A 15,088-nucleotide genomic window follows, 5' to 3' on the forward strand; every position below is an offset into this window, starting at 1 on the left:
CCACCACGGCGCCGCCTTATTTGCATGGCAACCACCTCCCGGCCGGAGCTGCGCTGCTCTGCGGCTGTCCGGCGGCCTGGCGGCTCCAGCCCCTGCCCTGCACCCAGCCAGCCCCCGGCCCCAGGCCCGCCGGCCACCGCCTTATTGTCCCAGTCCTACCTCCTCGGGATGTGGAGGCTGCCCGCTGGGCGAGGGCATTTCCGGAAAGGCGAGTGCCCTAGGGAAGTGGGGAAAGGATGCTTAGGGACAAAACACGGGAATGGGGGAGGGGGAATGAAATATAATCTTTTTCAAACGAGTCCAAGTCACATGGTTTGGAAGCATCAAAACGCATTCTGGATAACAAGGTTGGCTCACAAGATATTTGTTTAGATGACCTCTCAGCTCAGCCCTAGGAGGTACTCAGAAGATGTCTTTTAGATCATTAAATTCCAAGTGTATGCGTGAATATGGAAGTGGGTAGGTCTGAAAAAAAATATTTCTTACCTAGAACAATCAGGCAGTGATATTCTTAGAAAATATTTTCAAATAGTTGCAAGAGGGACTTGGTGACATAGGATTATCAGATGATGAATTTCTTGGAAGAAACAGAAAGAGGAAATAAATAGATTGGCTGATAACTCTTGGAGGCGCCCTATCCTGCATAGGCCCACCCCACCCCACCACACCCACCAGCTTGAGTCCATGATGCCAACTGAAATGCCAGGCTCTGAACACACAGACTGACATTAACTGCCCAAGGACACATGCCCTGGACTGGAACCTGAGAAGGGGGTTGGGTAGGGGCAGGTCACCCCAGCTGAGCGATCACATTCCCTGGCAGCTGTCCAAGGGGCAGCTTCAGCTGCACCTGTTTGTGGGGCGATTTGCTTTTATCAGTATTGACACAGCAGCGGGGCCAGGGAATAGCATAGTAATAAATAAATGAGAGAGAGAGAGGAGGAAAAAAAAAAAAAAAAAGGCTGGAGCCACCCAGGCGAGGCAAAAATGCTGAGGTCTTTTTTTGCTTATTGTATGTCAGCATGTTCAATCCAGTTTCCCCACCCCTGAAATCTCTGAGGATCATGGTGTAGGCTTGGCATGGGAGCTCTGGGTCTTAAAGAGATAGAATTGCAGAGTCGGAAGCACTTTAAGATCCTTTTGTGCCAGGCATCCCTGCCCAGTGGATCTCAAGGTTACTCTGTATCCTCACCTGCCTCTTATGGTTTGTCAGGGACCTCAGCAGGGAGTTCCTTCCTCCCTCTGCCAAGTTTCAGCATCAGGGACACAATGATTAAAGTGTAGGTTTTGGAGTTAGTCAAACCCAGGATCAAATCCTGGCTCTGCCTAGCTGTGTGATTTTGGATGTGTTAACTAATCACTCTGAGCCTCTGATCCGCCCCGAAATAGAAAATGGTAATAAATAAGTAAAATACTACTGTCTATTGTTGCAAGAATGCAAAAGACCTAGAATAATTGCTCTGTATATGTTCGCTTGGTCACTATTATTACTAACATCACCTCTAGTTTCTTTCAAGGCTTTGGAGAAAATACATCACCATCACCACCCACCATGCCAAAAAACAAACAAACAAACAAACCCTCGGGGAATTGATCTGTTCCAGAAACTTGAGAAGGGGAGCAAGCAAGAGCCTGACATGCTCTTTGCCCCCCAAACAGAGTCAAACATGGCCTCTTGGTTTCTCAGCCTTGTTTCCAGGCTTCAGGGGCTGTAGGCTGACTTCCATTCATTCTAGTTCAGTACAGTAAGTGGAATGCAAAGAATCCTGGTCATCAGAAGCCACCTGACCAAGCCTAGAGATAAACTGCATTGACAGAAATTACTAGCCATGCTTAACTACCAGGTTTCAGAGAGGAGGTAGGTTCTCTGGGTGAGATATAGTGTAGCTGCTAAGAAGATGGGTTCAGCTGTCAGATCACGGGACTCTGACATGAGTCCCGACATCTGCTAGTCATGCGCCCATACCAAGTTATTTAACCTCCACAAGCCTTGCTTTCCTTATCTGTAAAATGGTCATAATAATACCCTATAAACTTGTTGTGAGTTTATGTATGAAAAGCATGTAGTGAGTGCCTGACATGGAGAAAGTGCTTAATCATGTTAGCACTCGCCGTCCTTGCTATGAGATGAAAGAAACCAGGGACTGTGTCATATTCATCGCTGAATATCCAGATCCTCAAACAAAGCTTGACATTTGGTAGGTACAGTAATGCTTGATGAATGAATGACTAACAGGGCCCTTGCCCCCAAGAAGTTGAATCTTCCCAGGAAATAGAAGACATAAACTGCCTATGCTACTCACAGTAGGAGACAGCAGAGGGTTAAAAACCATCCTGCCAGTCCCCAAGCCCCAGAGGCAGACAGTCCCTTTGATCCCTCAGTTTCATCTATCCAGGATGCTTTCAAGAGAGGAAAACAGGAAGTATCCCTGATAGCCCAGCTTGCTCTGTTGTTGTTTTTTATTTATTTTAATGAATGGGGGGGGCGGTGCGGTGGGAGGAGAATGGTCCTTTGGGTCACATTTTGCCAGGAAGTCAGCCTCCTTCCTTTCAGATGCTGGAGCTTCCAAAGGGGCAGATAAATAGTGGTATGCTTGATATAGAGAGAGAGATGTGATCCAAAAATGGCAAGGCTGACAGGTTGGGGTCCTTAGTGACTCAGTCCATGCGGCCCTTTGTATATTCACTCACTCACTGTTGACTAAGTGCCTTGAGCTGGACCCTGAAATTGCGGCTCAGTATCAAGTGTCCAGGACTTGACCAAAAGGACAAAGGACAGTGAGCCCAGAGACGATGGACGGAACACAGAAAAGTGAGACTATTCCAAAGGAGAGAAATAGCATAAGAAATAGCATAAGAATAGTATAAGAAAGCAGTCATAGGAATGAAAATGGAGGAGAACACAAGGAAACACCCAGAGAAGAGTAAGTATATAGGAAAAAGAAAAGAGAACTGCTTCCAAGCATTTGAAGCCAGGGTAGTAGAGTCCTCGTAACAGAACTGTACACAGAGTGCGTGCAGGAGAAGCCCATGACCTCCAGGGACACACAGCTGACAGGAATGAACAGAAGCAGGAAGCAGAATAACAGTTTAAGACAACAGATCTGACTCTGACCAGGCCAGCCCCCAAAAGAGAGCATTTGCTAACCCTTTGTGTTAAACTCACATTTGCCCGGGATGAACACGAGAGAATGTTCTCGCAAAGTGTAAAGGTTCTATGTCATGATAGAGGTGTAGCTTGCACAGGCAGATCAATTTCTCAGTGTTACACAGTTAAGATTTCTGCATGTCCATGTTTATAAGTTTCACCTGGAAAAAAGAACTCTACAAAATAATCGTCAAGTGGGCAGAACGTGAAGGTAGAGAGGCAACAAGAAAGATGATCATCTAAGCGGGGCAAAGGGTACCTGTGGGTTCACAATACTGTCCTGTTGACGTTGAAATTGTTTTAGGAACTTTCATGATAAAAGTTTTTAAAAAATTGTTCACTGCTGTCCTCAAGCAAGTCCCTTTCAGATTCTCAGAAAAGTAGTTGAGACATTACCTATTATAAGTCCAGTCTAATGAATCTAGCCTTTCTGTTATATATGAGGAAATTGAGGTGCGCCTTGAACAAGTCAGATACAGTCAGATATCAGATTCTCAGATAGCCCGGAGCAGAGCTGAGGCTGGAATCTCAGGCAGGAGCAGTGCCCTTTGACCTTTTCAACTCTCACCCACTGGTAGGGAGTCAGCTGGAATTTACTCATTAGCTTGGATTGCCTTTCCAACCTGCAGTCCCAAGTCTTGAAGGGCAGGGAGGCTGAGTGGCCTGGGGGGATTCCAGGCTTCCAACCACTTTCTCCTGCACTGTTTTCCTTCTGTGGGTAATCCTGAGCTCACAGAGATTCAATTAGGTCCCTTTCTGCCACTTCCAAATGCAACAAGGGAAACCCACACGATTAAGGATTCCCAGTAACCCAGAGTGATACCGGAGCTAACAGAGCTGTTGTCTCAGGGCAGCCCATCCTCCTCTCCTACCTTGGTTGCCCTTTATCTGTAAGAAGATTTCGGGTTCTGTTATCTTACAGGGTTGTAGGGAGGATCTCAAGAGGTGCTGGTAGTGAAAGCACTTTGAAAAGTTAAAAGAGCTGTACAAATGGGAGGGAGCATTATCAAAGAGAGAGCACGCAGAAGAGGAGGCAGGGAAGCACAGAGGCTTCTCCAAGGTTCTTAACTGCCTTTAGGTTGTGCCTTAGGGGAAAAGACTTTTGGGGGAGAGGGGAAAAAGAGGTGCTATAGCCTTCTCTTTTCCATTAAAAAAATAATTTTATTTATTTTTGGCTGCGCTGGGTCTTCGTGGCTTTGCCAGAGCTAGCTACTCTCTGTTGCGGGGTGCGGGCTTCTCATCGCGGCGGCTTCTCTTCTTGCTGAGCACAGGCTCTAGGGCAGGCGGGCTCAGGAGTTGAGGCTTGAGGGCCCTAGAGCCCTGGCTCAGTAGCTGTGGTGCACACACTTAGTTTCTCCATAGCATGTGAAATCTTCCCGGACCTGGAATTGAACCCACAGCCCCTGCATTGGCAGGCGGATTCTTAACCACCCCACCACCAGGAAAGTCCTCTAACACTTCTGGCTGTTTGCCCTGTGGCAGGCAGTGTGTTCTGCTCTTGCTGTAACGTCTCATTTCTTCCTTTGACTCTGGTATTATTGTTCTGCCCATTTTGCACATGGAGAAAAGAGACCCAGAGATTCTCAAACAACTTGCCCAAGATCATACAACTGCTGAAGCTGGGGCTCAAAGAGGTCGTCCTGTCCTGGGAGGGAAGGCCACCCCTCCCTCTGGGGGAGGGGTGGGACTGCGGAGACTCCCTGGCACAAGGGTGTCCGAGTCACCATCAGGAGACCTGGACTCAAGTCTCAGCTCAGCTGCTTATTAACCGTGTGACCTGGGCCGAGTCCTGTGGCCTCTTGGAGCCTCGGTCTCTTCAGCAGCAGCACAGTGATAATAAAGCCTGCCCCACCTCCCTCACAGGGAACACGTGAGGATTCTGTGAAGTCACTGATAGTGCAGGTGCTTGGAAACAGCTGCAAAGGGAGCCCAAAATGAAGAGTTCCTGATCGTCCCTGCAGAGAAGCAGCCCTGACCCTGCTGACATCCACCTCCTTGTCCCCTCGGCTTGCCCTCCACGCCCGAGAGGCAGAAGTCTGAGCCGGGGCCGGGGTGTCTCCTCGGATATGGCTTTGGTGGGAAGGGGGATGAGAGGCGTCAGACTGTGCCAGTTTAAGGATTTCCTGAACAAACACGTTAGAGGGTAGCGTTGGCTTAGGGTTCTCCCCTAGGCCCGAATTGCAGCAGGGTTCCTTTCTCCTGTTTGTCGTAAAACAAACAGGCTTTCAGCTACTTGGGCAGGATTTAACTAGCAATCAACCCTAGAGATAAGTGGATCACGCTCAGCAAGCTCACATGGGAGTAATTTGTACCCGAGAGCAGTTCATAATTTATATTTTTGAGTCCACAGCCAGGGAGCTATCTTTTAATGGCTAGAGACATAGTCATCCCATACTGTACACCCCTTCTGTCCAAGAAGGAAATAACAGGAAAACAGAGACTGTCCAGAATCAAATCACAGCTAAATGTGTAGAGAGCTTATTTTTATAAGCCTGTAAACATCTGTAGGTAGGATCTCTCTTTCAATGCATCTGTTCTATATATCCCCGCCCCACCATCCCCCCACATACCTGGAGCACTTAGCTCAAAAAGCACAGAGAGTGTTTGTGAAATGAATGGAATTAGGGGAAAGAGAATATAGTGGTTTTACAAGTTTCCTGGAAGTCAAGGAAAAAAAAAAAGTTTCCTGGAAGTCAAGGCAAGGCTGGTGTGGCCCTTCCAAGTGACCAGCAGTCTTGTGCCTCCCCAGCCCTGCCTGGCCCATAACCTCACTGCCCCCTCCTCAGGCTCTCTAAGCTGAGAGGGACCATAATTTCCAAACCCCAAATTAGGAAACAAGGCTTGAAGGATTATTTGAAACCAGAAATCTATATTCCAGAAGGATATATGCCCTTCTGTTTGCCCTGGGATTGTTGATATTTGCCTGCATTTAAATATATACACACACACACACACACACACACACACACATATATATGGCTGTACCAAGTCTTAGTTGCAGCACGTGGGATCTAGTTCCCTGACCAAGGATCGAATCCAGACCCCCTGCACTGGGAGCTCGGAGTCTTAGCCACTGGGCTGCAAGGGAAGTCCCATATCTGCCTGCATTTGGGCAGATTTTTCTCAATCCAGTTTGCCAGCTTATAGCTTCCTTCCTGGCAGTGATTACCACTGACTCCAACATACATGTAGGGAAGTCCCATGAACTCAATAGATCTTCAGATTATTTCACCCCTGTGGCCTGTTGGTCCTATTGGAAGCTTGCCTGTTTCTCTGTTTCCCCCTCAGCATCCTTCCTGGGATCTACCAGACTAACGGGGTGAGTGACAGAGTATGGTCAGGATTCCGCCCGAGGGGAGAGCCCTAAGGGGCTGGGTGGGGCAGAGGAGCCTTGGCTTCGACTCAGTGGTGTGTCCGTGGCGGGTCTCTCTTCTGGGTCTCCTCTGTGAAAGGGGATGGTAGGAGTACAGACTCACAGTCTTAATGACCTTTTGCAATTCAAGCAATCGGTGAGCTGTGGGTTGTGAGCATTTGCCCACAACCCCAGCTTTCTCTCCTGCAGTTTGGGGATAAGCTGTCGTTTGCTCCTATCTAAGGCAAACACCTGCATTGGCTGCTGATCCCGTCCCCTCCCCTCTCCAGCAAGGCTTCCTCCTCTCTCCTGCATCATCTGTTTTTCCCTCTTTGCTGAATCATTTGCCATCAGCATATACATATACATTAATATTCTATAGTCTCTCCCATCCAAAGAAAAAAAGAAGTCTCTCTTGACCCTACTTTCCTTCCAGCTCCTCTCTCAAAACCATTTTGATCACTCCACAACTCCACCTGAACTGTTGCCTGTTAAAGTCACCAGTTCCCTCCACTGTGGTTAAACTGAATGATCATGACTCCTTCATCTCTACCACTCAGCAAGAATCAGCTGACCCTTCATTCTTCCTTGAAACACTTTTCTTCTTTTGGCTTCCATGACACTACATTCTCTTGATTATTCCTCAGGGTCTCCTTTGCTAGGACCTGCTTATCTCCTTCATCTAGAAATGTTGGAGGGTCCTGGAGCTCAGTCCCTGGATCTGTTCCCAGTCTTCATTAATCCATTGGTGATCTCATTCAGTCTCATGGTGTTAAATGCCGCTTGCCTTATCCCAGGATCTCCTAGGAGCAGAACCTTAATAAAAGGTTTGCATGCATGTAGTTTATATGGGAATGAAATTCTAGAGAGCAGAAATGAGGGACAGAGTAAGAGAAACAGAAACAAATTCAAGGATGCATTACTGAGCTGAGCGTCACTGTGGGAGACTGATGCATGACTCTACAGAACCCTCTTAAGGAGATTCAGAACCGTCTATCAAGGATGAAGAGGGATCTTCATTTATCCACCAGCTTCCATGCACCACTGGTTAAGGGTAGCCCGAGGATCATCGCCTTTCCCATAATTCTGGTTGGACATGTGGCAGTGCTGAGTGAATTCCCACTGTTGTCCTACAGCCAGCCTTGGGCAGGAAGCTAGAGGTACACAGAGCAGGCAAGAGTTCATACCCATTGCAAATCTGGCCAACATCAGCTGCACGACATCGGCTGGAGGGAGAGGTGGGACCAACAGGATTTAAAGGCATGCCTAAGGTGGCACCAGTGGTAAAGAGCCTGCCTGCCAATGCAGGAGACACAAGAGACGCGGGTTTGATCCCTGGTTGGGAAGATACCCAGAGGAGGAAATGGCAACACACTCCAGTATTCTTGCCTGGAAAACCCCGTGGACAGAGGAGCCTGGCGGGCTACATACAGTCCATGAGGCCACAAAGAGTCGGACACAACTAAGCACGTGCTCACAAGAGATGTCCGATACGTCCTCTGTACCTTGATGACTACCGCATATTTATATCTCCAGCCAGCGCCTCCTCCTTAAACTCCAGACTCACGTAGCCACTGCTCACTCCATATTTCCTCTTGGGGGGGGGTCTCCTCAAAACCTGCCTCTCTCATAGTCTTCCCCCTTGCCTTTAACGGCCACTCCATCCTTCAGGTGTTCCTTCCTCCCAAGACAAAGACCTTGCAGACCTCCTTGAATGGGCAACACATATAAACCTCCAGTGAATGATGCGGGCTTTACTTTCAAAATATATCCAAAATCTAACCACTTCTGACCACAACTCCTCACCAAGCTGCAGCCTCCCCACCCCCGCCCAATCTGGATTCCTGCAATTACCTCCCCATTGGTCTCCTGCTCATTCACTTATCTTATTACAGTCAATTCTCCACCAACAGCTAGTGAGCCTTTTAAAATGCAAGTCAGATAATGTCACTCCTTGGCATTTCCTTTCCCCCTTCCCTGCTTTCTATTTCTCCACCACACTTAACCACCATCTGACATCATATACCCTTCACATATTTATGTCTGTTGTCTCCGTCTGCTAGAATGAAAGCAAAGATTTTGTTATTACCCCTGGTGCCTAGAGGCCTGCCTGGTGTGTGGGGGGAGCTCAGTAATTATTTCTCGACTGAAGAACATCTAGATGGAGGCCCTGCACTTGACAGATGAGGAAACCGTAGCCCAGAGTTATGACTGTACTGATGACACTGTCAGGCCTTCTGAATGCCTCTGCTGCTGTTCCGAAAGATCGTCTCCATTCTCAGCCACACTCATTGTTAATTATCATTATGGATGTTGGCCTCTATCAAGTCGGCATAGTAGTTTGTAGTCAGGCTCAGACGCACCTCCATGAAATCACTAGAGAACGATTCCGAGGCAATGGAAGCTTAAGCCGTTTATGATCACATGGTATACAGGGAGCAAGCAGCAAGTGAGGGGACTCGAGGTGACGGAGGGTCTCTGGGCTGTTCCGAGGAAGTGTGACACTGAGATCCCTGAAGGAGAAAGTGAGTATTTCAGATGTGGGAGCAGCAAGAGTGAGGGAAGATTACTAACCGCTTACATATGCCATTTTCCCACTCCTTATCTCTGTAGAGAAGACAGTGAGAGTGGGATGACTTTGGGTTTGACCTGAAGTGGGGGGTGGTGAATTCTATTTAGTCATGCTCTAGCTGTGTGACTTGGGCAAGTTATTTAGGCTGTCTGAACCTTAGTTTTCTTATCTACAAAATGAGGACGATGATACATACCACAATGAGTTATGAGGATTATATGAAAGAAATGAGGGACTTCCTGGCAGTCCAGTGGTTAAAACTCTGGGCTTCCACTGCAGGGGGCACAGGTTCGATTCCTGGTCGGGGAACTAAGATCCTGCATGCCTCTTGGCCAAAAAAATAAATAAGTAAAACTTATACTGAATAAAAAGAAAAAGAAAACATATCAACAAAATAAGTAAATTTTAAAAGATATCATGAAAAAGTGCTTGAAGGGGGTGATGCAGTCAAGCAGTAAGTAGGGCTAAGGTCATTGCTATGATTCTTTGACTAGGTCATAGGCAGATGCCTGGGCCAGTCAGCAGGAAGCTGCAAGGGTACAGAGGGTGGTCTTGGGGAACAGCAAAATGCAGGGGCCGGATAACAGAGGACAATAAATGCCAGGCTGAGACTAACACAATACTGTAAATCAACTATATCTCAATAAACAAAAATAAAAATCATCGCCAAGCTGAAATTAGTAAAGGACCTTGACCAGGGAACACAGAGAACGCTAAGTGCCTGTGAAGGGAGAGAATCGACAGCCAGCAGACCAATGGGAAGGAGCAGCCTGCCACCTCCCCCTCAGTCCCTGCGCGTCACCGCGGTTTCCTCGAACCGCTGCAGAGGCCTGTATCTGCTCTCCTGTCACCCTAAAGGGCCTTGAGGGCACGTCCTCCCTACCCTCAAAACTTGGCACAAGGCCTGGCACATAGTAGGGCTCCATCACGTTCTAGTCGGAAGACCCTGGAGAGATGCTCTGGCGCTAATTCAAATGTGTGGTGGGAAAAGTCCAGGTGGGCACAGAGGCAGTGAGGATTTGCCGAGTCACACCGCTTGAACCTGGAGGGAGAAGCAGCAACTGCTGCAGTTCTTTTAAGGTAAAAGTCAAGAAGACAAATGACCCAGGCGAAGAGGGACAATACGGGTCTGAGTCCCAAGTCTGCTCCCAGCTCCGGGTCCTTGGGTAATTTTTAACCATTTTGCGGGCAAATGTGGTATGCATGTCAGGGATGGGGGCAGATAGTACACAACGTAACAGTTGTTGAATGCCTGCTGAGCATCTAAAACCTTTGAATCCAGACTCTAAGAAACAGAGAATAAACTGGTAGTTGGTTGCCAGAGGGGAGGTGGATGGAAGGCTGAGTTAAATAGGTGGAAGAGATTAAGAGGTACAAACTTCCAGTTATAAAATAAGTAAGTCACAGGAATGTAATGGACAGCATAGGGAATATAGTCAGTAATACTGTAATAACTTTGAATGACGACAGATGGTATCTAGACCTTTCATGGTGATCATTTTTTAATGTATAAAAATATTGAATCACTATGTTGTACAGAGGGGAAAAATAAAGCTCTGAACCTAGGCTTTCTCACTGAGTAGCTGGTTGAACCTGGATATGTCACTTGACCTCTCTGAAGCTGTTTTATCTAGAAACTGGAGACTTAAAAAGAGATAATAGGAACTTCCCTGGTGGTCCAGTGGTTAATTGCAATGCAGGGAATGTGGGTTTCATCCCTGGCCTGGGAACCAAGATCCCAAAGGCCACAGGGCAACTAAGCCCATGTGCCATGACTAAGACCCAAAGCAGCTGAAGATATATAAATATCAAAATTAATTTTTTTGGAAAAGAGATGCTAATGCCTACTCTACCTTCCAATGTTGTTGAAAGGATCAGCTTGTGGGTATTCAAATAATTTGGAGAAGGCAATGGCACCCTACTCTAGTACTCTTGCCTGGAAAATCCCATGGATGGAGGAACCTGGTAGGCTGCAGTCCATGGGGTCGCTAAGAGTCGGACTGAGCAACTCCACTTTCACTTTTCACTTTCATGCATTGGAGAAGGAAATGGCAACCCACTCCAGTGTTCTTGCCTGGAGAATCCCAGGGACGGGGGAGCCTGGTGAGCTGCCGTCTCTGGGGTCGCACAGAGTCAGACACAACTGAAGCAACTTAGCAGCAGCAGCAGCAGCATATATTTTTAAAAGGTGAAGAAGTGTTAATAATATACTTGTGATTAATTTCTTGATGGTATTCAACTTTTCATTGGAAAGGCTGATGCTGAAGCTGAAGCTCCAATACTTTGGCCATCTGATGTGAAGGACTGGCTCCTTAGAAAACACCCTGATGCTGGGAAAGATTGAAGGCAGGAGGAAAAGGGTATGACAGAGAATAAGATAGTTGGATGGCATCACGGACTCGATGGACATGAGTTTGAGCGAGCTCTGGAAGCTGGTGATGGACAGGGAAGCCTGGCGTGCTGCAGTCCATGGGGTCGCAAAGAGTTGGACTGAGCGACTGAACTGAACTGATTCAACTCTTCATTAAAAATTATGAGGGGATTGACTTTGAAGGCTCAATATAAGTCATTTCACAAAAACATAAGTTTTGTTTTGCTTTCTCTGTAAAAAGGGGAAATTAGATTTTCCTGCTTTAAATGAAAGTGAAGGGTGAGTTGCTGGTCTGCAGCTTCTGGGTGAGGAGAAGTAGCAAGAAACCACAAAGCTGGAGCCAGTCAACCTTCAGTCCTTCCACCCCCAGGTGGGGGGTCCCACCTGCTCAGAGCTCTCCCCCTGCTGCTTTAGGGAGTTACCACAAAGTGCCAGCTCCTCATCCAAGGTCTGAAACATTGCCCATCTGAATATTAAATTATAAATTACCAAGAAATGGGGATTAGAGATAAGAGAGACATTCTTTTGAAGGACTCAGTGGCTTAGAGGACTAGGTTGAAGGTATTTTGGCATCCATTAAAACTGCAAACACCCAGGCCCCACCCCAGACCTACTAAATCCAAATCTGCATTTAACAAGATTTAACAATTTAACAGGATTTTTGCTCAGGTTGTTGATTGTAAATCACCCCTTAAAGGAAAGGGCAAGGGCAAGGAAAGGCAGCTTAACAAAGGTTTAGGTTGACAGTGTACACCTGAGCTCTATCAGGGCATAAGAAAGGGAGTCTTGGCCAACAGACTTGGAATATTAAGGCCCACAGGCAAGGTCATCCCTACTGTGGATGAGTGAGTTTGGATAGCCAGCCTGGTCCCCTTAAGCTTGCAAGTCATCTGATCATTCCTTGCAGAAAAATTGGTGCTCCCCAAATATTACTCCATTTACCACCTGGCTTCTGCTTGGACATAACATGCCGGACATACTGACGCAAAGGTTCAGATGTAGCTGATAGGCATTTTTCTCTTTGTAAGCTAAACTGGCATTCTTATTTTATATACTAATCAAACAAAATCAGATGAGGCCCACTTCTGACGATGATAAATCAACCAGGGTGACAATTAGACAGCCTGATCCTGAGACCTACCTGCCAGCAGGCCTCTTCGAACTAACCATCCCTCATCTCCATCCCTCCTTTATCTTTGAATTTCTAGCTGTATTACTTAGTAATTTGCAACTAACACCCCTGTACCACAAGTACTGAAGCCCGCACACCCTAGAGCTTGTGCGCTGCAACAAGAGAAGCCAACGCAGCGCTTCTCTCTCCATGCATCGAAAGGAAGAGTAGCCCTGCTCCCTGCAACTAGAGGAAGCCCGAGAAGACCCAGTGCAAGCAAATACAAATAAATAAATTTTTTTTTTTTTTTAATAAAAGAAACAATGGTTTCTTGTCTGGGGAGTAGTTCACTGAGATTTTGATACTGAAGAAACAGGAAGCATATTAAATAAGGGAATCAGTTCAGTTTAGTTCAGTTGATCAGTCGTGTCTGACTCTTTGTTACTCCGTGAATTGCAGCACGCCAGGCCTCCCTGTCCATCACCAACTCCCAGAGTTCACCCAAACTCACGTCCATCGAGTCAGTGATGCCATCCAGCCATCTCATCCTCTGTCGTCCCCTTCTCCTCCTGCCCCCAATCCCTCCCAGCATCAGAGTCTTTTCCAATGAGTCCACTCTTTGCATGAGGTGGCCAAAGTATTGGAGTTTCAGCTTTAGCATCAGTCCTTCCAAAGAACACCCAGGACTGATCTCCTTCAGAATGGACTGGTTGGATCTCCTTGCAGTCCAAGGGACTCTCAAGAGTCTTCTCCAACACCACAATTTAAATGAATTATGGTATATGTATATATACCATATATGGGCTCCAAAATCACTGTGGATGGTGACTGCAGCCATGAAATTAAAAGACACTTGCTCCTTCAAGGAAAGCTATGACATACCTAAACAGCGTATTAAAAAGGAGAGAGATCACTTTGCCAACAAAGGTTCGTATAGTCTAAAGCTATGATTTTTCCAGTAGTTACAGATGGGTGTGAGTTGGACCATAAAGAAGGCTGAATGATACTTTCAAAAGAATTGATGCTTTCAAATTGCAGTGCTGGAGGACTCTTGAGAGAGTCCTTTGGACTGCAAGGAGATCAAACAGGTTTATCCTAAAGGAAATCAACCCTGAATATTCATTGGAAGGACTGCTGCTGAAGCTGAAGCTCCAAAACTTTGGCTACCTGATGCCAAGAGCTCTTTGGAAAAGACTCTGATGTTGGGAAAGACTGAAGACCAAAGAAGAAAGGGGCAGCAGAGGATAAGATGAGTAGATAGCATTACTGACTCATGGACAAGAATCTGAGCAGACCCCTGGAGGACAGAGGAGCCTGGCGTGCTCCTGTTGATGAAGTCGCAGAGTCAGACACAACTTAGCAACTGAACAACACAGCGATATATATCTATTCAACACACTGCTATGCAGCTTTAGTCCACATAGATTATGTGTAGGAATCTGGAAAGTACAAATAATATATATTCCCTGACAGTCTCAGCAGGAAAACTGACACACCCAAAACTGGAAAATTTGAAGAGAGTTGAATGAAGGGGTATTTACAAAAGTTTGGGCAGCACTGGAAAAGCAGAGGGAGCTGTGTCTACTTCCAGGCTTGACCTGAAGGGGTAAGTGGGGCCCACTGGAACATGGAGAACGTTCACAGACAGGACCTGTGCGTTTGATAGAGGGACTCAGCTAGACAGCAGGGATCTGGAAGGGAGTGAGGCAGAGAGGAAACATCCCTCCAACCCAGTCAAAGCCAGAGGAGGGCAAAGGAGCACACAACAGCCTTCTAGGGACACAGAGCAGGGTGCAGGCTACTGGGAGAAAATCTGCAGGGGCAAACAAAAGATATCCAGCACTGTGAATTTACTGGGGGAAGAAAACGATGCAAAATTGTAGGCGTACTATGGAGAGGTAAGTATATATTATATATAGTATATATGGGCTTCCCCAGTGGCTCAGACGGTAAAGAATCTGCTTGGAATACAGAGACCTGCATTTGATCCCTGGGTTGAGGAGATCCCCTGGAGAAGGGAACAGCAGCTACCCACTCCAGTATTCTTGCCATGGAGAATTCCATGGACAGAGGAGCCTGGCGGGTTGCAAAGAGTTGGACACAGCTGAGCAACTAACACACACAGACACACACACACACACAGACACACACACACACACACACAGTATATATATTAGAAATAAGTTTAAAGGGAAATCCACCCCAATCATTATTGTATGGGGTTTTGGGGAGCGGGGAGGGGGGATTTTGGTGGGACTGAGAGTAGTTGACTTTCAATTACTGAAAACACAATCAGTCAATGAAGCAAGCTGAAAAAGCCTATGGGGCAGGAGGTGGGGCAGCGGAACCCCTGTTATTCCAATGCAGTCTCTTGAGGCACTTCTGGTATCCTTCCAGTCGCTTCATTTCACAAAATGGACAAGTGACTTGTTCAAAGTCACAAAGCAAGTAAGTGAACAAGCTTGGAGGAAATCTGGATCCTCCCTTCACCTCTCCATCCAACCCCTTCGCCCCCTGCTCCCACCACGCCCCTC

At 47.0% G+C, this 15,088-nt stretch overlaps 1 long non-coding RNA gene across 1 annotated transcript in view; it reads right to left on the bottom strand.

Moving 5' to 3' along the window:
• Positions 1-203, bottom strand: part of LOC104994956 — a 59,842-nt gene extending 59,639 nt beyond the window's left edge. Inside the window, exon 1 of the long non-coding RNA XR_826011.1 lies at positions 160-203. This is a non-coding gene — a long non-coding RNA (uncharacterized LOC104994956). The remainder of the gene's footprint in view (positions 1-159) is intronic.
• Positions 204-15,088: the final 14,885 nt, after the last annotated feature.

This window comes from Bison bison, unplaced genomic scaffold (assembly GCF_000754665.1).
Source record: "Bison bison bison isolate TAMUID 2011002044 unplaced genomic scaffold, Bison_UMD1.0 scf7180017864270, whole genome shotgun sequence".
NCBI lineage: Eukaryota > Metazoa > Chordata > Mammalia > Artiodactyla > Bovidae > Bison > Bison bison.